This window comes from Monodon monoceros, unplaced genomic scaffold (genome assembly GCF_005190385.1).
Source record: "Monodon monoceros isolate NGI ecotype Baffin Bay Population unplaced genomic scaffold, NGI_Narwhal_1 Super_Scaffold_22, whole genome shotgun sequence".
Classification (NCBI taxonomy): Eukaryota; Metazoa; Chordata; class Mammalia; order Artiodactyla; family Monodontidae; genus Monodon; species Monodon monoceros.
This window is the reverse complement of record NW_021703779.1, coordinates 5977463-5999771: the sequence shown is the minus strand read 5'-3', so window position 1 is coordinate 5999771 and position 22309 is coordinate 5977463. Positions and strand designations below refer to the sequence as shown.

General features: G+C 44.5%; 1 protein-coding gene across 1 annotated transcript in view; it reads left to right on the top strand.

The window, feature by feature from the left end:
• The first annotated feature begins 5129 nt into the window (after positions 1-5129).
• The window catches only part of STS (steroid sulfatase), a 127750-nt gene continuing 110570 nt past the window's right edge, over positions 5130-22309 (top strand). The window contains exon 1 of the mRNA XM_029240421.1: positions 5130-5276. The gene's annotated coding sequence lies outside the window, so the exon portion shown is untranslated. The remainder of the gene's footprint in view (positions 5277-22309) is intronic.

Here is a 22309-nt window from a genome sequence, read left to right as displayed (position 1 = left end):
ATGAAGACAACACAAATTGAATTTGTTGGCACGTTGGAAACTGTCCCCACCCATGGCAAAAAAAGACAGTTCCGTGGTTGTAATTCTTTCCCCTCATTGGGTCAACGTTATTCTGTTTAGCTGATTTATGGAATTTGTTTTGTGTCATAAGTTCATACTCGGCCCCATTTCAGGCATAAATGCCCTTGGCAGTCGGACTGAACTACGAAAAATCCTAACATTTTCGACTGTGGGTTTGAAACCAGCCCAGCCTCCCAGCAACATAATTGAGTCTCCACCCTGGGAAACAGGGAAATACCACGTGGCTTTTGTTGCTTTCGAAGGGGCTTCTGTGAATTAGGAGTGCAACTGTCTAATTTGGTCTGATTCCAGATGTCGTTGATATATAGTGACATCTTGGTACTCACTCTGATTAAATTCCCAGGATTTCCACAGTTGAATATCGCTACACAATTTCTTATCTGAAGTCCTTGGAGCCAGGACTCCAAGGACTGGAGCTTGGAATTGAGTTATGCATGCTTTAGAAAGTTAACAAGTGCCTTTTCCGTAGCTCATAGGACCCCCTCAGCAGGTGGTGGCAGCACTCTGAAATCAAACGTGTTAATATTCCTGCAGAAGAATGTATGAATATTCCTCCCAGTGGGATACATGAAGACAACTGCTCTGATAGACTGTATTCAAATACCGGTAAATTAAATTGTATGAGGATAGACCATCAACACCGTGGGTACTTCCTGTCTCTAAGGAAAGCATGAGATGTAGGCAAGTCAAAGTAAGAAGTAGCTGTACACGAACCCATAACATATGTCCATGATCTCTGGATGCTCGAGTACCTTTGCGATGAGGTGCTTTAGAGTCAGCCTAGTACTCTCGTCCTGTACTATTTGGCCAAGCAGTGATGGTTAGGGAACAAGGGTCTACAGGGACCAAATGGTCATGTGAAAATCGACCCTCTCAGGGACTTCTTTTATTACGGTCTGTCTTGTCAATCTAGTGTCCTTTCTGAGTGGTCTCTCTCGTGGAGCGAATTTGCCATAATCTCTGGTTCTTGAGGCCAAGAATTAACAGATCACATATCTTAGCCATATCTGGGTCAGGGGTCGGCCAACAGTTTCTGTATAAGACCACATACGTGGTAAATATTGTTGGCTTTGCAGATCGTATGGTCAGCTGTGCAATGACAGGGCAAAAGCAGCCATAGACGGTACATAAATGAACGTGCACGGCTACGTTTCCAATAACACGTTATTTACAAAAACAGGTAGTGGGCTGGTTTGACCCGGGGGTCATAGTTTGCCAACCCCCGTTCTACGTGATTTTTTTTTTCCACTGTAGTTCACAATTCTGTGATCATGACCACCACTGCTAACTTTGCACTTATCAGTATACAACCAACGTAGAGTGGAAGAAAATGTTTATCTGCTCTTCATGGAATACAGAAACCCGTGGTTTGATAGATTTCATATCAAAGAAGAAATAAGTACCTGAAGTGTTACATTTCACAAGAAGTGTATGAGAGAGCACACTAGAAACTACATTATTTTACAGTTTTGTTCTAGCCTGGCTTGTCTACTCTTGGTATGCTGGTTCTTGGACTACTCGGGGAATATTTCTTAGAAAACCCTTCCTGTGTGGGTGAGGATGAAGAGGTGATTTGAGTTCACATTGCCATCGTCTTGGCTGTTTTTTCACGACCGTCAACCTAAGCTAGAAGACCTCTCTCCCACAGCTTGTAAGGGTTTCTCTGGGATCATAGCTTAGTGGCAAGATAGGGCTGTTTTCATGCGTGTTACATGTATTTTCAGGACTAAAGTTCGTATCAGCTTTTGTCTTTCATGGAGCCCCAGGAAATAGATCCTGGGACCAGATCTGCAAACCTATGGCAAACCCATCGGTCGAATTTCATCCACTGACCTTTTCATCCTTTTCATCTGTTTACCATCTTTCTAGACCATCTTCTTCAAGTAAGAGTCCTCCGAGGCTGACCTTACCTAATAACCATGCTTCTGGGCTATTACTAATGACAAATACCTTCCTTCTTTCCCCTCACTGTTACTCACGAGGTGTCTTAACCTCCTTTTGATGCTTTCCCAGTGCACTTGAGCCTAGTGTTTCATGACAGTGCAGCATGATACTAGCAAACAGCTGAGGCACGAGGGCTGAGACAAGACGGATGCCTCAAGTCGGTTCAGGTTGGGTTTCACTGCCAAATAAAAAACAAAATGTACAAAAATCTTTCGGTTTCCAGGGCTTTTGGTGTCTCAGAATCAAGGATAAGGAACGGTGGGTCCTAACTCCGCCCTTACACCACTGTTGTGATTTTCAGTATTGTACAACTAAAACCTCGTTTGGGGAGGGGATGAGAATGATGAAAAAATGACCAAGTAAATGACAGTTGCGACGATTAGATAAACAGTGGGAAGGGTCATGGAGCATGCTTACTGTTAACTCACAAACTAAATCAAAAGATAGGTTCCTAATAATAAAGCAGACCTAACCCCCTGATCTTCAATTTTCCTGTTCTGTGGCTATAACTTGGGTTATAAATTTCATCTCCAGAGGCTTTTATTTTCACACAACTTATCACAGTCATAGTGGAACTGCCACTCATAATTGGCCGTGCGTGATTGTTGGAACACACTGGTGTGACACGCCCCCTCCAGCCCCATCCACGTTTTTGCCAATCTCTGGCATCACACCCGGTTTAATGATGACCAGACCGATTATCTAACGCAGTTTCTCAACCTTGGCACTAGCGATGTTCGAGGCCAGCTCGTTCTTTGCGGTGCGGGACTGGGTTGGATGCGTGTTTGTGACTGGCAGTGGGAGAGGCTGTTCTGTGCGTCATAAGGTAATTGGCAGCCTTCCCGGCCTCGCCCCACTGGATGCCAATAGCACCCACACATTTGCGAGAACGAGAAATGTCTCTAGACATCATCCAGTGGCCCCTGTGGGGCAAAATCGCCCCGGGTGAGAACACGCCAGTGTTCTTTTGAAAAGTGTGCTCTGCGCATGGGCCATTAGACTTTCCTATGTGTGTGTTCCTCCTGCAGGTATAGTCCCTGGTGGCAATACCACCGTGAGAGGCATTGTGACTTAATCCCTTTAGACGTGTTTGTTCCTCTTCATAAAGTATCAAATGCGGGTCAAAGGGCTTCCGTGCTGATCTCTTAAAATCTATTTCCTGTCAATAAAAGGTGTGCGCACAAGAAAGGAAAAATGATGATGTGGATCTTCCCTGCCTCGCAAGGGGAGTCACCCACGTGTTCAAATCTACGTCCTTACGATGTTAATCTTGCCAACTAATATCCTGGTGAGGGGGCAGAAGAGGTGACCATGCCCAGAGATTCCTTCATTCCTGAAGACAGAGGAGAAGGGTCAACACTGATGGCACACCATTCCTTTTTTTAAATTTTTTTCTAACTTTTATTAATTTTTATTGGAGTATAGTTGATCTAAAATGTTGTGTTAGTTTCAGGTGTACAGCAAAGTGAATCAGTTATACATATATATCCACTCTTTTTCAGATTCTTTTCCCATATAGGTCATTGCAGAGTGTTGAGTAGAGTTCCCTGTGGTATACAGTAAGTCCTTCTTAGTTATCTATTTTATACATAGTAGTGTGTGTATGTCAATCCCAAGCTCCTAATTTATCAGTTCCCCCCCGTGTTTCCCCTTTGGTAACCATAGACTTGATTTCGAGATCTGCAAATCTGTTTCTGTTTTGTAAAAAAGTTCATTCACTTATATGTGGAATCTAATTTTAAAAATGGAACAAATGAACTTTTTTTACACCATTTGTTTTCAATAGAACCTAAGATGGAAAGCCATGCCGGAAGATTGATGACAGTTTCAAATGCCATCTCTGGGGGGAAAATATTTCTGGGGTACTGACTGAACCCAAGAAATCGTTGCTGGGAGCTGAACTTCAATAAAGCAAGACTTAGATTGACAAAAATCTACGGAATAGTAATTTTTCTCTAACGTGGCATTCTCTTGTGAATATTATTATTATTATTATTATTTTGCGGTACGCGGGCCTCTCACTGTTGTGGCCTCTCCAGTTGCGGAGCACAGGCTCCAGACGCACAGGCTCAGCAGACATGGCTCACGGGCCCAGCTGCTCTGCGGCATGTGGGATCCTCCCGGACCAGGGCACGAACCTGGGTCCCCTGCATCGGCAGGTGGACTCTCAACCACTGCGCCACCAGGGAAACCCCTTGTGAATATTATTTACCAAGTGAGATTATGCTTCCTATTTTAAAAGGATAAACAATAGATTTACACAAGAAATTGCTCCATGGGACATGCTAGTTTTTGTCTAAGTGTCAACAGTTTGAAAAAATATGTATATATATTCTTCAGGTTGAAGGGCATTGAGTTGGCTTTTTTTGAGCTCATTTTCAATTCGTGGGTGGGGCTCTATACCAGAGATCGAAAAACTTTTCTGTAAAGGGCCAGATAGTAAAACATTTTCAGCTTTTCAAGCCAAACAATCTTTGTCGCAACTACTCCACTCGGACTTAGTAATATAGGGGCAAACAGGTAATAAGTAAATGAATGGGTGTTCCAGTATTTTTGGACTTTGCTTATGGACCCTGAAATATGAATTTCATGGACTTTTCACGTGTCACAAAAATGTCCTTTTTTCAACCGTTTAAAGATGTGAAAACATTCTTACTTGGCTCCCGAAACAGATGGGGGCACAGTCCCCTGCCCCGTAGTCTGTGACCCCAGCTCTGTTGGGAAAATATTTAGCGAGAGCTTGCTATGACAAAGAATTAGCCCTGACCTGTTGACTCTTAGAGCCTGTGGGAAGGACAGATACCAAATAAAATGAAACCAAATAAATAGACTATTGCAAATAGTGACAACTGCTATCGCTATCGAGGGGGGAAGAAAAAACAGTGCTAGGATTTGCCAACCGTGGGGTAAATGCTTTATAAAGATTGTATAAATCACAGGGGGCTTCTCTGAGGTGGTGGCCACTCAGCTGACACCTGTGGATGAGTAGGAGTTGGGCGGAGCATGGAAAGAAGAAAACACGCAGGAGGAGGAATCCCCTAGGCCAGAAAGAGCTCGTTTCATTGAAGTGTTTCAGAATGTGGTTACTCGGTGTCCGATTTTTCTTCTTGGATGAATTCACAGGATGAGCCTCGTGCACCCTGTTTCTGTCTGCTGAGAGGCACTCACCATCCCCGTTGCTGCTCACGGTGGTCTCGGTAACATAAGATCTGGAGGACAGTCGCCCAAGGCCATCTGAAATTGTTGTCACTGTAAGTACAAGAAACGCGTGGACGGGTACTTTGGCTCTGGAAATATCACGGCCTATTCACAAGACGCTCTCCTCGCCCTGACCGTGTGCATCGTCTGCGTCCTGTGGGTATTTGGTGCCCTTTATAACGGTGTTTCAGGACATTACTGTATTGCAGGGGGTGACATCAATTTGGAGCTGCCCCAGCTCTCCTTTTCCTTCAGACATGACTTCCCAACAAAAGGTCACTTTGTTAAAGGGGAGAAGGAATGGGGACAAACATGTTTTCCTGGAGAAGAGCTGTCCTGGGCCCATGAGGGCGTGTACATTAGTCAGCAGTAATAACCAGCGTGTCTCAGAGAATTGAGGGGTGGAGTTTTCTGAGTGTGTGTCGACCTCGTCACCCAAGGCACAGCACAAGCTTTCTTCCTGCAGGCTGCCCCTGGTTCAGGTGAGTGTGTGTGTGTGTGTGTGTGTGTGTGAGAGATATTGCTGGGGACAGGATGAAGGAAGCAGCTTTCAAAGACCTTGCAGGTGACATTCCCTGCTATACACCCTCCTCTCAGACAGAGGCTGCATCTTGATGATACTCTGCCATTATGATGTCAGGGGGGCACTGCGGGTCGTTCAGTGTCCCCACCACCACCACCAGCAGGCTCGGAGGGATGGGCACGGAAATGCTGTCAGACAAGATACGGTCCGCGTTGGTACGCAAAGGCTCCCAGAGGTGGAACCGTGTGGAGTCAGGGAGACCCAGGCTTTGGATCCCAACTCCCCACCTGCTGGTCTTGTTCTCAGGAAGCGGATTAAGCTTTCTGCGCCCGGGTTTCCTCTGTACAGTGGAGATGCACAGTGCAGCTTCCCAGGGCGGTTATGAAAAGCAAAGGACGCCCTTTGTTTGGGAGAAGTAGGTTAAGTACCTGATGATCCTGCCAGCCAAGGTGATGGGGTGCAGACAGATGTAACCATCTTCACAATGCAGCTTGGGACTCTGGCGTTACCGACGACAGCCCTTCTCCCGCCGCAGGGCGGCTTTGCCCTCCGGGGGAGGTTGGCAAATTCTGGAGGCATTTTGGGTCTCATAACTTTGGAGGAGCTTGGCTCCTGGCATCCAGGGGGTGGAAGCCAGGGATACTGCTCAACCATCCCGCAATACACAGACAGCACACAACTGAGCGTTACCCTAGCCTCAAACGTCACCGGTGCCACGTGGAGAAACCCTGACCCAGACAACAAGAGATTTAACTTAATCCTCTCTTTCTTCTTAGAATATTCAATGGTCTTTTACTTTGAGGGATTAGAGTTAGAATACAAATTAAAGAGAGGAAAAAGACAGTCACCTTTTAGGATTTTTTTTTTTTTTCTGTTAAATTTAAACACAGAAGCACAGGGTTCTCATCCTGGAGCAAACATCCACAGAGGCTTAGAGCCGTGGCTTGTGTTCACTCTTAACGCTGAGCAGCTTAAGAGGTTCATTTTCTATTGAGATTTCTGTAATTTCTGTTCTTCAGAAGGATCGTGTGTTCCTTTTCTCTTTCAGAAACAAACTTTTGGGGGTTTTAAAGAATATTTTCTAAAGTTCTTGTTAATGCAGGAACTGGCTTTGATTTGTGACCCAGCTTTCAAAGCCTTAAGCACCTGCAAAGTAGAGTCTTATTATTATTCCGCTGCAAGACCACTGTATATTGCAGGGAAATACTTTGAGTAATATATTTTTGGGGTTGTTTTAGTCTAGAGGGAGATTGACATTCTTTGGACCCAGCTAGAAGAGCTCAGGAAAAAATGGACAGAGTCAGTAGCTAATTAAAAGGAGGCAGCTGAAAAAGAGTCATGATTCATTCATGATAAATTAATACAGCATGCATTATCCTTTTGTAACAGTCGATGCAAAGGGAGAGTCTTTCAGTGGGGGCTGAAATATCTGTTCCTAAATGCCTGATAACAATATCCATTGTATCTTACCAGCATAAAGGCGTCCTCACAGGGTATTTTAATGTACTTCACCATCCGGAGTTGGGGGTTCTTATATCTAAAACATTCCCTTAAGTGGTGAAGACTTTAATGATAATCAAGGAAATACTTTGATCTTGTCTCTGGTATTTCTAATTCGTTCCCATCCAGGAAAAAAAAAGGTTTAGGGATGTTAAAGCTTTCTTATGAACTAAAAAAGAAAACAGGAGGAAATCTGCTTTTTATGAGATGTCGTTTTCTTTGACGGGACCCGCCAGCAGTCTGTTGCTCACTCTGCTATTTTGTGTGTCTCAGAGAAACTGACGGAGAGAAGGTTCGTTAAGAAGTAAATTGGGACATAAAATAGAGCCATCTGCGACTGTACTCTTAACCGAGACCCCCAAGAGTGGGGCACCTTGCTGTCACGTACCTCCTCATAGGAGGTAACAAGAAGGGCACCAAAAAACCGGTGTAATATCCCTGACAGAAAGGTTCAACCTGCATCTGTACACGAGGAAATAGACAAATCCAGACGTACTACATTGTCTCTAAGACAATTGAACCTGGATTCTTCCCCCAAAAGTCAGTGTCATGCAAAACCAAGAAAGGTCAGGGGTGAGGGAATGGTTCCAGATTTCAAAAGACCAAGAAACATAAGGGTATCTGAATCTCGAATGGATCCTGGATTGGAAAAAAAGACCCAGGTGGTGCAATTATTTGGGGACTGTGTAGGAGGTTTGTTGATTGAATCAGTGTTACTCTTCCTCGTTTTCATGGTAGCGAGGTCGGGGGAAAACCATCCTTACTCTAGGAGACCCGGGCCAAACTACTTAGGGGGTGAAGCGCCATCCTGTATGCAGCTCCCTCTGAAATGTCATGATACACAAATACGAGTACATGCCTTATTCTTTTAAAATCTTCTGATGTAGAAAAAATGTATGATGTATGCCTAGGTCCCTCTGTGTGTGTACACACATGTGTACACATAGAGACAGAAAGCAAGCAAGCAAGTGTGGCAACATGTCAACAGTTAGCCGTCCTAAGTGAAGGAGTATACCTGGGTTTGTTTTTATTCTTTCAACTATTTTGTAAGGTTGAATAGTTTCCAAAAAATGATTTTTGGGAGAAATACGTATGACGTTTTATTTTGCTTCTCCTGTTTGAAGAGGTGGCTTAGTTCCATTGATTTTTGTCTTTAAAATTTTGTACAGGGCCAGCCATTAGAGGTATATGTTGTGTGTCCCTGCCTCCCTGGAGCTTCTGCTGACCATGGGGCCCTCCATATTCTGGTTCCCTTTTGGTGGATCACCCTACGGTGTGGTTGTAGGTTGTGTGCGGCGCAGCGTCATCGCCGTGGCTCTAAAGATGATGAATCCATCTCTTTGTACACGCTAGTTACAAAGTAACTGTGGAGGCCGTCATCTTGCCTTTCCGTGTAGCTTCTTTACATACCGTTGAGCACACAGTAGGTTCTTGCCAAGAGGTGCATTCAGAGTGTATCCGTGACAGTTCCCATGCCCTCTTCCAAACCTTCCCAGCTCCTGCTGTGTCTGACCTGAGGACAGGGTTCACGTGACAGTGGTCTCCGCCCTGAATACAGGTGAGGGAGTCGTGTCGGGATTTATGGGGAGAGGGTTCTGGTACCTTGCCTTCTGTGTTTGTCTCTGCATGATTTCTGCAGCACGATTAACTCAGGCGCTGTGGGTCTGTGGATCCTCGCGTGAGTGCCAGACTCTCAAAGGCCATTGACGTCCTCCCTGGCAAGCACTGCCTGCCTTCAGAATCGAGAGCAGTGCTTTTGTTCAGCGTTTTGAAAGAGGGCATGTGAAGAAAGAGACAAATATCACTTCTTTGTGGCATCTAAAGAAACGATACAGACAGACTTGTTTACAAAACAGAAATGGACTCGCAGGCATAGGGAACAAATGTATGGTTACCAGAGGGGAAGGGGTTGTGGGGAGGGATAAATTAGGAGGTTGGGATGAACAGATAGACACTACTACATATAAAATAGGTAAACAACAAGGACCTGCTGTAGAGCACAGGGAACTATATTCAATATCTTGCACTAACGGGTAATGGAAAAGAATCTGAAAAAGAATATATGTAATGTATTACTGAATCACTTTTGCCGTACACTTGAAAGTCACACAGCACTGTAAATCAACTATGCCTCAATATAAAAAAGAAAAAAGAAAGATAGCGTGTGAAAAGACTTAAGGAACAAGGCGTTGCATTTATAAGAAGACATTACAGACACAATCCAGCCCAATGCTTAGTTTGCTACTTGACGTCCATTCCAGGGAAGACATTTAGAACGTTCAACCTGATATTCATTGCTTGGCAAACCGTTCCTATTGGAACCCCGAGGGCTCCGCTGGCTGCTCCTGGGAAGCTCCTTGGGCCCTGGGATGTGGGGAGTGGTCTCAGTTGGTTCCACCCACTTGCAGCAGACCCACGCTGATACTTATCTCTAGTACACCTTCTTACGGACAGAGGATTTGTAAGTAAAAACAGTGGCGCCTGATTTCCCCACCTGTCCTGTCTTCTAAGCAAGGACAGCAGTGAGGCTGGAGCCTGTTCAGTTACTTACATAAAGACGAGCGAGGTCTGTCCGTGGCCTCCCCTGTGTTGTACCCACGATTTCCTTAGCGGCGCTGCTGTCAAGCCACAGGGATTCACAACAACAAAAAGCCTCATGGATTGTCTTGGAGGAGATTGCGGTGATACGCGAAGCTCTCGAATGTAAAAAGCCCCAAAGGCCCCTTGCATCGGCTTCTTTGCTGTCTCTTGTTTCTCCAGCTGGGTGTGGCACACCTTGGGCTAAGCTGGCTTCATCTCGCACGTGTGCAACACACTGGCCTCCGGTGATCGGTCTGCATCCATCAAGGCCTTTCCCACCACCGGGAGCCAGAGGCACCTTCTCAACACCCAGGCCTGATCCTGCCTCTGGCCCTACTAGAGCTCTCCAATGGCTTTCCATCGGAAGGAAGGTGGAATTCCAGAACCACGGCTGGACAGGCCTCTATCATAGGGCTCCTAACACCCTCCGTGTCCCTCAGGCCCTTCTTGCGCCTGCCTCACCCTTGCTTTGTTTTCCTCTGGGCCTCCACACAAGCCAGCCTCTCCTTACACTGGGCCTCCAGCTAGTGAGGCCCACACCATGCGCCACGCGCCCTGGTCGCGTTGACAGTGTCATACCACTGTGGATGTATTCTTTGTCCAGTATTGATCTGGATCCTGTCTGTCTTTGCAGACGCTCTGTAAGCTCTTTGAGCACAGGAAACATACGCCTCTCCCTGCGGTAGTCCAGCAATTCAGGGTGCCTTGTAGATGTTTAGTAAATAATTGTTGAATACGTGAATGAAAAACGTGGTTCCTCTGCTACACTAATACTGATATTAAGTGATATTCTTTGGATTTCAGTCAACCAAGAAAGTTAACGTGAAAAAAAAAAGGCCTTTCTGATGTGATTTGGCTTCTAACTTACACAATGTAAAAAATGATCTTTATGTCTTCTGTGGGATTTCTCAGTCTTCCTCTTGGCCAAAAGTGAAGAAACCTCATACCTGTTAAAGATTGTCTCCCACTCGCCAGCCTGGGATTCCAGAGAGAGGAGCAAAAGTATCTGATTCCTGGCACAAGCAAGTACTTTTTTTGTATATAGCGAAACAAAATTTTAAACTAAGGTACGGGAATTTCCTGCCATGTTCCACTGCTTGTATTTTACTCATCTTGCTGACAGTCATTGAAATGTAGCAGTTCCAGTATTTATCCTGCATGTCAGGTGTTCTGTTTATTTTGATTTTTTTTTCCTATATGAAGCTCATGTTAAACTTGCCATTTTAGGGGTGAACTGTATGGAAAGATACTCTACTGTATTGTTTCAAGTATAAAATACGATCTTATTTGAAGTCAATCAGGAAATAATCTATACAGAAAATAATCTATAATCTAATAATAATCAGGAAAAAATCTAATTACAGACATTTTATGACTGCCTTCCAACACTTTATACAGAAACACAAAGAATTGTAACAGCTTATAATTCTTTGTGTTTCTGTATAAAGTGTTGGAAGGCAGTCATAAAATGTCTGTAATTAGATTTTTATAATTTTAGGAGTACAATCTTTGAATTTTAAAATTATAATCAATTGCTGATGGGTGGTTGGTATACTACTACTTTAACCTACACCATTGTACTACGTTGTATCTCTGTACTGCCTTAAGGATATCTCTATATTGCTTTAACCTATACTACTTTATTTCTCTCTTTGTATTAAAATCAACTCTGGATTTGAAGACCTAATGGAAATTTACCAATTTACATTATGTTTTCCTAATCCCCTGCTTTCATGACTTGAAACCTAGGTTCTTTCCTTGAATTTGAAAGTTTTATTAACTGTACATTAGTCTCTAGTTGTTTGGTTTTTTGCAGTTTGTTTCCAGAGCCTGAGGGGGTTTGCTGAGTTGCTTTGAATTGTATAACATTTCATACCAGATGAATGCGGAGCTAGTTGTTCCTAGTTATGTTTCAAGTTTATTTATTGCTATAGTCTAATATTCAGGGAGGGGTTGATTAAATGCATAGCTAATGTACATTTACAGTAATGAGTAGATGTCATTTCCTTACTTAGTTACTTGCGGGTTTCGCTTTTTAAAATAAGCCTCAGCCAAAAAACATCGACTCCAGAATAAATTTATCTTTCAAGGACAATTCTATTTGCTAGAAATAGGAAATTGCCTAATAACGTCCTCACTTTTGGAGACATTATCGTACAAATCCAGAAGATAAGTTTGTGAAGCACATTTAATAATACTGAACATCATACTGATAACTAAAAGTAATTTTGGTTTCCTGTTCAGAAACCACACATTTGAAGTGTTAGAGAACTTTGTAACGTTCCATGATTTTAAAAAAACTACTTATCTTTAGTTTATTTCAGATATTATTGTAAGTCATCTTCATTAGGAATGTGAAGAATTGGTTTAGTCCCCATTCTCTAGTTTCCTTCTCAATAATTTGAAAATATCACTTAAGTACTATTTTTTTGCTGTAACTCTTTCATAATATTAGAAAGCATGCAGTAGCTAAGATGTAATTCCCTTCAGAAAATTTTGTATCGGGCTTGTAGGAAACTTTGAAATTATACACAGTAACCTTAGACTCTGAAATCTCAAATCACCTTACAAATGTCTGTGATGTAAAAAATGAAGGCTGCAGCTTCCCCAACCTTATTAGTGTAATTACTCTCGTGACAATTCTATTTTGAGAGGCAGAAGGAGTGGGATGGGACCAGGCTGCATCCTAAAAGCAAGGAAGTGAGTTTCCAGCTTCCTCTGTGGTCTTTGGGCATTTGTTGGGTCAAGTGGGAAAGGATGGGTGAGGGACAGAGGGAGGAGACATGATGCATTTGGGGTGTTTCTTTAGTGATGAGAATGAGCCTCCTACAACAAAGTGGATGCCTAGTGCCGTGGTTCACACCTTTCCCCAGCTCTGAGTCTGGTAGTGGGAGCTTCCCTGGGTTCACACCCCCCACAAACTCAAGTCCCAGTAATCGTGCTGCCCATCACACACAGTCACCCACAGCACAGCCCCTCTTGGACTCTCATTTTCCAACCATTTTGCCCCTTTTCCCCTCATCCCCCCCTAAGCTGCCCCACCATGGAAGCTGTCATTTGACATGTAGTTTGCTTTGCCTCCTACAGTTTGAATGAAGCCATACATAAAAACCGTACAGTGGTCTCAGACACACACACACAGACTTGTGTTTATACATAGTCGTTTCTGCTTTGGCACCCTTGTGGATTCCGTGTTGAGAATGTTCTCCAAGAGGCATGTTTGCGGTGAAATGATGAGTCAACAGCGAAGATACTCCTTTAAGAATGTTCTTAACATGAAAACCCAAACCCACTTTGTGTTTTTTCTTAGCCTCTCTCTTTCTCTCTCTCTCATGCACACCCAGATTGTTTTTCTTTTTCGTTTCTTTTCTTTTCTTTTTTTTTTTTTTTTTTGCAGAGTTAGAGTTAAATGTGTCACTGTGATCACTACAAAGAAAAGCCATCAGGTTCTTTCCCTGTAGGAACAATTTCACTTGACATCCTGTCTCCTTTCTGGCTGTTCTCTGGGAAGGATGGATGTCCTCTTATCATATCCATACTCCTGTTGCCACTGCATGCTTCTCAGTAATGATCTACCCACGACTGGCTGGTTCTTTGTATGTATCTGGGGGGTCCCCCGAGAGGCTGGCTCTTTGTGGTTTGTGTGTATTTGGGGGGGTCCCCCGAATGGCTGGCTCTTTGTGGTTTGTGTGTATTTGGGGGGTCCCCCTGAGTGGCTGGCTCTTTGTGGTTTGTGTGTATTTGGGGGGTCCCCCGAGTGGCTGGCTCTTTGTGGCTTGTGTGTATTGGGGGGATCCCATGAGTAGTATTTTATTGTTTGTGTGTATTTGGGGGGGGTGCTCCCACACTGCTTTGGGGCACCGCCCTGGAGGTTTGGTGCATTTGTCTTGGAACACTTATTTAGATGCTTTCCGTCCCATTGTGGGTTTCATGGACATTGATCCGCCGATGCTATAATGTAAGAACAGACAAGACCTTTGAGATGGGGAATCCGAGCCCTCCTCAGGCTGTGGGCTCGCCGTGTCCCTGGCCAGGACGGACCCCTGAAGTCATGCCCACTGTCATCATGGTGTTTATTTCCTCCTTGCAAATCCACAGGGCTCTCAATTTGAAATAATCACTCTACCTTTTATGTCTCTCTTTTCAGCAGATACCGTAGGGGTCATTTTCCTTTTTCCAGCTAAACCTACCGAAAAAGAGGCTGGGATAAAGAAATGGAGCTTTACCATTGATGAGGGTTCTGAAGGTGCGGCAAACCCAAGGTTTTAGACCTAGGGTATGTTTGCTGTTGTGTCTTCAAGTTCTGCACTATAATAATCAGAGCTTTCTTTCACGAGGGGAAAACTGTAGAGATTAGAAATCTGCGTTAATTCAGTTCTCTGCAACAAGTATTTATTACCCATTTATTAGGTGCTTGTGCTAAAGGAATAAGGGCTTGAAAAGGGAATCTTTTTTTTTTTTTTTTTTGATTCTATGACAAGGGCCAGACGCACAGTATTTGGCAGAACATCATTCTTTAACAAATTGAAGTTTTCTCAATTAGGGTCTTTCAGGCCAACTGGGAGCCCAGGGTCATTTTCTTTTTTATTCCCATTTGTACAAATTATCATATTTGAGGAGTTTGGGGCATTTACTATGACAATGTCTCCAGCGTCAGAAAGACAGTATGATAAAATTGTACTTTGCAGGCTCTTTTTCTTTCCTGATTGCAAAGATAGGTAGAACATTCGATACATATATACAAGAAGGTATAAAGCATCGTGTAAATACCGTTAGTCCTCCTCCCCTAGAACTAATGACAAAGTTCTGTCATCTTTCTTTTCAGTTTTGTGTATGCACATCTATACACACAGACACAGAAAACATACATATCCATATATAAATATGAACTTCTTTTATTTGCGATCTTGCTGCCTTTAGTTCCTGTCAGATTTTGCCTTTTCCATCCTAAGCTTATACCCTGAAGTTTTTTTTCACGACAAAATAATAGTCTTCGAAAATCTAGAATTTTAAGGGTGTCATAATGTCTTATTACGTAATTTATTGAACCTTTCCCCAACTCTCCTGGCTTCACAAATTTCTAACTAAGGTTGGTAGGAATATATTGATAAAGGACACGTGTGTTGTGTGGGTCTCTTGATATTTTCACAGAAAACGAAATTGCTAGAAACGCAAACACCAATTCAGAGAGTGTAAAACTGTTGAGACTATATTCATCCTCACATACGCTCCCAAGCATCCAGGGAGCATATGTGCAATAACATAACCCACAAGCACGAGTCCCCGTTTTCCAAGTTTCAGCCTCATCCTGTCGTTGTGTTTGCCACATTGATAGATTACAAACAGCATTTTCCCTCTGTTTTCCTTTTAATTCTTGATCCCTAAGGAGGCTGGACATTTTTCATATGGATATGAATTTATCATGGTTTCCTCATTCATCGCTTGACATTTTTTAATTAGGATGTTGACGGCGCCCTCCGCCTTGCCATCCCTCTCCTTCTTAGCCAGTTGCTTAGATACCCTTCTCCATTCTCAGATCATGGTTCATAATCACATATTTCCTTTGAATTACTTTGTGGCCCCCGCCTTGTTTTCCACTCTGGATTCTTCTCCAGCGCAGCCTTTGTTGCATGTTGCTGCAGGTAACGCTGCTGGGCTTGGTCATGTCTGGTGCCCAGATTGCACAGATAATCGGAGAAGAAATACCAGATTTTGGACCATTTTTCCGATAACATAGAGTCTTGGGAACTCTGTGGTCCTCCAGGTGAACACAGTAACGAGGGGTGGGTGTCAGGATTTCAGAGGTAGCTTTGTAGCTTTCATCCAGGTGCATTGCGTTGCAAGTCGAGCGTGATTTTGACTGCTCAGCTACCACTATCCTCTTTTGACGGTGAGAAAGAGGAGGACCAGGGATTGAATTGTTGCAGGTATTGGTAATCGTGCTTCGCTGTTCCCCCAAGCTCAACAGGATGTCTGCGTCCCGTCCGTTGTTCTTCTCTGGGGATCTTGTTCATGAGAGAGCGACAACCAGAAATGTGGTCGTCTGGGCATGAAGACTCTCTCCCCATCTCCCCACCCTGGGTCGCAGGTTCCGTGGAAGCAGAGACCGTCCGCCTGAACTGCAAATACTTGGCCCGCGATGGGCTCTGTTCCTGGGCCAGTGCAGCTCTGGCCCCCGTGGTTTGGCTGGTTGAAAACCCTAGCTCGGAAATGATTTCCCCTCTGGTTCTTGCAGCCATTTCTTTGCTGTGGCTATTCAAAGACCAAAGCCATCCTGGGTCTTATTTTTGTTTTTTTAGGTGAAACCCATTTATCCTCCCCCAGCCACCCATCACGTGCTTGGGATGTTTTGTTTGTCCTCAGTGTCCAAAGGTTCCATGAAACGGTCTGTTTTCACTTACCATTTGGACATCTGTTCAATGTGGAGATGCATGTCCTTTGCTTCTGAATCGATGTCTCGTTTGCATCCTGGGTAATTTATCCCCTACATGCTTTGTCTTTCTCCCCTCGTCTGGAATATCCACTGGCTGAATACTGGACCCCTGCTTGTTGATATCCCCATTTTCATATCTTTTCTCCCCTGTGGTCAATCACTTGGCCTCTTTGCTCCATCTTCCTTTGACCTGTCCTCAACCCCATCTTCCCAGCATTCTGCTGAGTTGTCTGACATACGATGCATTTCCCCAAAGTTCTCATTTGTTTTCTAGATGCACTTTTCGCAAAGCATCCTTGGTTGATTGGTTAGTTGGTCGATGGTTGGGGTTTTTTTGTGTGGTTTTTTTTTTGGTCCTTTTGTCCTAGTCCTTTCTGTTAGAGATCCCCTTCAGACGTGTCGTGGTTCTTAGCTTCTGTTCATAGTCAAAAGGGAGGCTGTGCCACACTGAGCCCGTTCCGCTGCTTACTGGTAGGTGCAGCTTGTTGGATGGCTGGCTGTCATATCCGTGCTCTCCGGGTGTCAACATCTGTGGTCTGAGGCCATCCACGTACCGCAGAGAGGAATCCTGTCTTGCAGAGAATTGGGACCCACACGTGAGGAGGCCCGTGGCTCTGGGGGGGGCAGGGTGGCTCACCCCATCTAACATCCCGTCTTCCTTGACACATGCTCAGGTTGCCACCTCTTCTGGATGCCTCTTCCAACATGGAGTTGCCACTGTCCAAAAACCTGTGGGATTTCCTCATTCTGCTCTTGTCTGCTCTCTGTCTGTCTTTGTCCAAGTGGATTAATAGATTGTAAAGATTTCCTCAGTGGAAGTGGTGTCTAGAGATCACTGATGTATCGTATGAGATGCATCCGCCATTTTGCCCTTGCAGCCCTCGTTGGCTCTCGGCCTCTCTGTAGAACGCAGTATTCTTAGCCCTCCTGTTTGACGAGAAAACTGACACTGAGGATTTTGGAAATTTCCCCAGAATCGCACAGGTCATGTGTTATAGCTGAGGCTGGACCCTCTGTAGTCCTTCTCTTAACTTCATGGTTGCTAATTTAGGCTGTGACACCCATTAGAGATGTGGGGCATTGCCGATGGTCCATCTTTTTTATTTTATTTTTTTAAAGAAGATGTTGGGAGTAGGAGTTTATTAATTAATTAATTTACTTTTGCTGTGTTGGGTCTTCGTTTCTGCGCGAGGGCTTTCTCTAGTTGCGGCGAGCGGGGGCCACTCTTCATCGCAGTGCACGGGCCTCTCACTGTCGCGGCCTCTCTTGCTGCGGAGCACAGGCTCCAGACGCGCAGGCTCAGTAGTTGTGGCTCACGGGCCCAGTTGCTCCGTGGCATGTGGGATCCTCCCAGACCAGGGCTCGAACCCCGTGTCCCCTGCATTAGCAGGCAGATTCCCAACCACTGCGCCACCAGGGAAGCCCCATCATTTTTGACCTATAAGAACGGCTATTTCAAATGTGTCTCCCTAACTCTGTGATAACAAGATCTTGTCCCATTTCTCAATCATTAAAGCTTTTCTTTTCCATTGCAAACAAACATTGAACTCTAAGGATCCAAGAAGCATTAAAAAAAAGGCAGGGGTGTCCCTCCGTTGAATAAGATAGAAATCCTAAGCTGAAGAGCTAACCACAGTTAGGCTGAAACACATTGCTGTGAATTTACCTGTTATTTGATCTATCGTGCAGATGCAGTGGTTGTCAGAGGAGATAATCCATTTGTGTGCGTTGGGCAAGCAAATTCATCTTCTTTTCCTGTAATCCATTTTCATGTAAAGGAAACACATTTTTCAGAGCTGCTGCTTGACTTTTCTGCATTCCTCGGGAGTTGCATTTTTATTTGGAAAAATAAGCACACTGCTGTCAAATCCCTTCTGCATGCATGTGTGACCTCTGTTGGCAGGGTCCTCAAGTAGTTCCCTGACAGGGGCAAACTCGAAGGATTCAGGCAGAACGGGGAAGTGGAGGTTCAGACAATACTGCTTACGTTCTGTCAATTCAGTCAAGAGAGTCTCTCTTATGAGCATTTTCAGGCAGGGGAAGGACTGAATTTACAGGTTTCCCTGTTGGTTGAATTCATAAATGTTCACTTTAAACACTGTAATGTTTCTAAATGATGTCAGAAAAAAAAAGGTCTTGTACGTAATGATGAAATAACCAAACCCCAACATTAAAGGTTTACCACAGCATGCAGGAATACTGGTAGGTGGAGGAAAATTTAGAGTTCAAAGTATTTTAATGTTATATTCCAAATTGGAGCTTGGATAGAAAAAGCGTCATTATGTACAAAGAAACTTGCATGTACGCTTTCTGGTAGTTTCGTCAAGTCATTCCTGAGTATAAACTGGTCAGGAACGTAGCACAGAACTGAAGAATTACTCTGTAACTTAACAGAAATAATCATTTACGTGATAACTTATGGCTCGTCCAAGGTTACGCCTATCTGTTAAGAGTCATGACCTGTCCACAAATCAATGTGTGCAAATATTTTCTCAGTTCCCCACTGTCCTAGTAGTTGAGTTGGTTGTGGAGGGCATGAGACGAATGGTTTCCTGGCCCCCTGCAGTTCTAGAACAGCAGGAAAACCAGCCATTAAATTGGATGCTAACCTTTTCCTTTCTTTTCTCATTTCCTCCCCAAAGTCCCCCTTCCCTAGGTTCTTCCCTTCCTTTCTGTATTCACTTTCTGTGACTGCGGTAATAATTGCCACACACTTTGTAAAAAAATCACCACAACATAGATTTATTATCTTAGGGTTCTGGAAGTGAGAAGTCCAAAGTGGGTTTCCCTGGGCTAAAACCAAGATGGCAGCAGGGCCAGTTCCTTCTGGAGACTGTAGGGCAGAATGGTTTCCTTGCCGTTTGTACCTTCTAGAGGTGACTGCATTCCTTAACCTCCTGGCTGCTTTCCTCTATCTTCCAAGCCAGCAGAACTAGCTTCTTCCAGTTTCTCCCCGTCTTCACATTGGGCTCACATTGGGCCCACCTGGCTAATCCAGGACCGTCTTCCCATGTCAGGGGCCTTAACTTAATCACACCTGCAAAGTCCCTTTTGCCGCTTAAGTTTTGCCACTTAAGGTAAGATAGTCACAAGCTCTGAGGATTAGGACGTGGGCATCTTTGGGGGGTCGGGACTCAGTCCACCACGATGCCCGTTGTTCTATCTGCTTTGAGGTTGCTCCGTCCAGACAGTGTATCCTGGGCCTTTATGAGATGCCATGGGCTGTGCTGAGCCTCATACCATGTAGCATACAGATGCAGCTGAATACCTATTTGCAGGTGGTATGAAAAAAAAGAAAAGAATTTGACATAGTGATGAATACCACAGATTTTTTTCCACATGTGGGATATGGAAATACATTTGCAAACCAAATCTCCTAGCCTGAGATCTCTCTAGCTTTGGATAGGAAAGCATTTGGCTTAAGATTTATAGCCACTGTACTCATTTTCTGTTGTTTCACAACAAACAGTGGCTTTAAGGAAGCTCTGTAAGTTATCTCCCAGCCTCTGCGGGTCGGGAGTCCAGGCCAGGGATAGGTGCTCCCTCTACTTAGCCTGTCACCAGACTAACATCTCTTCTGAAGCTCAGGATCCCTTTCCAACTTCAGTGGGTGCTGGAAGAATTCAGTTTCTTGCAGTTGGGGTCTGAGTTCCCCGTCTCCTTGCTGGCTGTCAGTCTCAGGCAACCTTCAGCTCCTAGAGGTCACCCACCGCTCCTGGGTACATGGCCCCTGCAGGCGGTTCTCATCATAGCTATTTACTTCTCCTTTGATACCAGCTGGGCACACCTCTCGTGACTTCGGAGAGACTTCTGGGCTCCGTACCTTTTAAGGGCTCACCTGATTAGGTCAGGCCCACCCAAGGTTATCTCTCTGTTGAATGAACTCTGAGTCAACCGGTCAGTGCCCTGATTACAGGAATGACACCCATCCTATTCACAGGTCCTGCCCCCGCCCCCCTCAAGGAGAAGAGATTATACGAGGTGTGTATAACAGGGGGGCAAGAATATTGCTGGTGTTCTTAAAATTCTGCCTGTCATACCCACATTTCTCTGGCTTGGGTTTGTGGACCTTATCTCCTTGGAGACAGCTGTACTCTGTGCAAACGACTTTCTTTCTCTTTGCAACCACTGCTTCTTGAATCCCATAGTGTGAGTGTGTCTGTGGCATGCTCTTGGGGTCTCCATCACCATTTGCTGAGATTCCCAGTGGCCGTCAATCAAGGTCTCTCCTGGTGGGGTTCAGGGAGAAGGCTGGACGGCTCCTGGACCCACATGGCACTCCCTCTCTTTTTTTTTTTTTTTTTTCAATCTCAGGGCTGGAGCATCCCTGCCCTGCTCCAAATGGGGAGAAGGCACCTCTCCCAAGTCTGAAATCCGGGCTGGGATTGAATCCAAACATCTGGATGTCCTTTTCCTGCACCGTCTTCCAGGGCCTCCCGCATGCAAATCCATCACGTACATTGTTGTCTGTGGGTTCTTGACTCTTGGTTCCCATCCTTAGACAGTCAGCAGACATCAGTGTATATAATAAATTACTTACAGGGCAAAAGTTAAGAAATGCAGGGTAGGCTGTGATCATAATAGGGGTACGCACATAAAACTGTGGCTTTAGAGAAAGATTTGAATTGAGACGGGGACGTGGTTATAAATACTTGGGAAAGAACTATGTCTCAAGATAGGCTAGCATCTCTTTGACTTGATCCACTGAGAGTTTGCCATGTATAGAGGGGGTTTTATATAACGCTGATATTTGATTTCGGGGGTCTTCTTGACATTGGAGTTAGTTTTTTTTTTAAAGATTTTTTTTTGATGTGGACCATTTTTAAAGTCCTTACTGAATTTGTTACAATATTGCTTCTGTTTTACATTTTGGTTTTTTGGCCGCAAGGCATGTGGGATCTTAGCTCCCCGAACAGGGATGGAACCCGCACCCCCTGCATTGGAAGGCGAAGCCTTAACCACTGGACCGCCAGGGAAGTCCCTGGAGTTAGTTGTTTTAAGTAGATAACTCATGAACCTGGAGATAATCCCTCTGAGATCACCCAAATGTTTACATATTTACATACACAGGAGCCATGCTTCTTCCCTTTCGATTATGTGATGAGGCATTGTACTGAACCTAACGATTTTCTTGCTGACAATTACTGTGTTGCAATGAGTTTGCACGATATACTTGTAATCAGCATTAAATGCAAGGCTTGCTATTTCAGTGTCTATGTATCTCCGTTGTTATTGGAAGTGGTACCATTTAAAGTGGTTTCTAAGTGCACAACCTTGTTACTGTTTTTCTATGTATGAGAATGATATGCATCTCTGCCCTCAGGAGGGAACTAGACACCACCGCTCTCCCAGGCCAACTCCTTACCGTTTTGGTGCCTCACTTGGCTTTTTTCTTCCTACTCCTGCCCGCCCCCCCCCCCCGCAACCCCCATCATGTTAGCTCTAAGGATTGTCATTTACATTGTTGGTTGACTTCAGCTCTTTTGGACCTTATGGTGTAGAGGACCTCTCTATCACCAAAGATAGGATGCTTGTGGACTGTGGATGAGTACCAAGAGGGCTGCACACAGAATGGGTGTAGGAAGCTCAGGGCTTGGGGTCCAGTTCCTTTGTGTCAGGTGTGGAGACAGGATCCCAATCACGGAAACTCAGAAGTGAGCCCAGGAGGCTGTTCAGGTGTTGGCCTTAGAGGCCGGCAGTCAGGCGTGGGGATGGCGTGTTAGCAGTGGGGTTCTGTGTGACTGACCTATAGATGGTGCTTCCGCTTTCTGACAGCATGTTGTTTCTCCAACTCTGCAATCTGATTTCTTCCATTTGTTCACTGAAACACCAGTCTTGGGACTCAGCAACCTCCTAATTACCAATTCCAGAGCTGTTTTCTCGTGGACTTTATACAATTTGATAATTTTGACTAGATCTTAATGCTTCAAAGCATAGTTTGTATTTAAGAAATAAATGGGTACACAAAACAGAAGTTAAAGTCATCCATTATATCATTGGTTTGAGTTTGTAATATGGAAGTAGGTGGAAGTCTTCTCATCTTCCAAAAT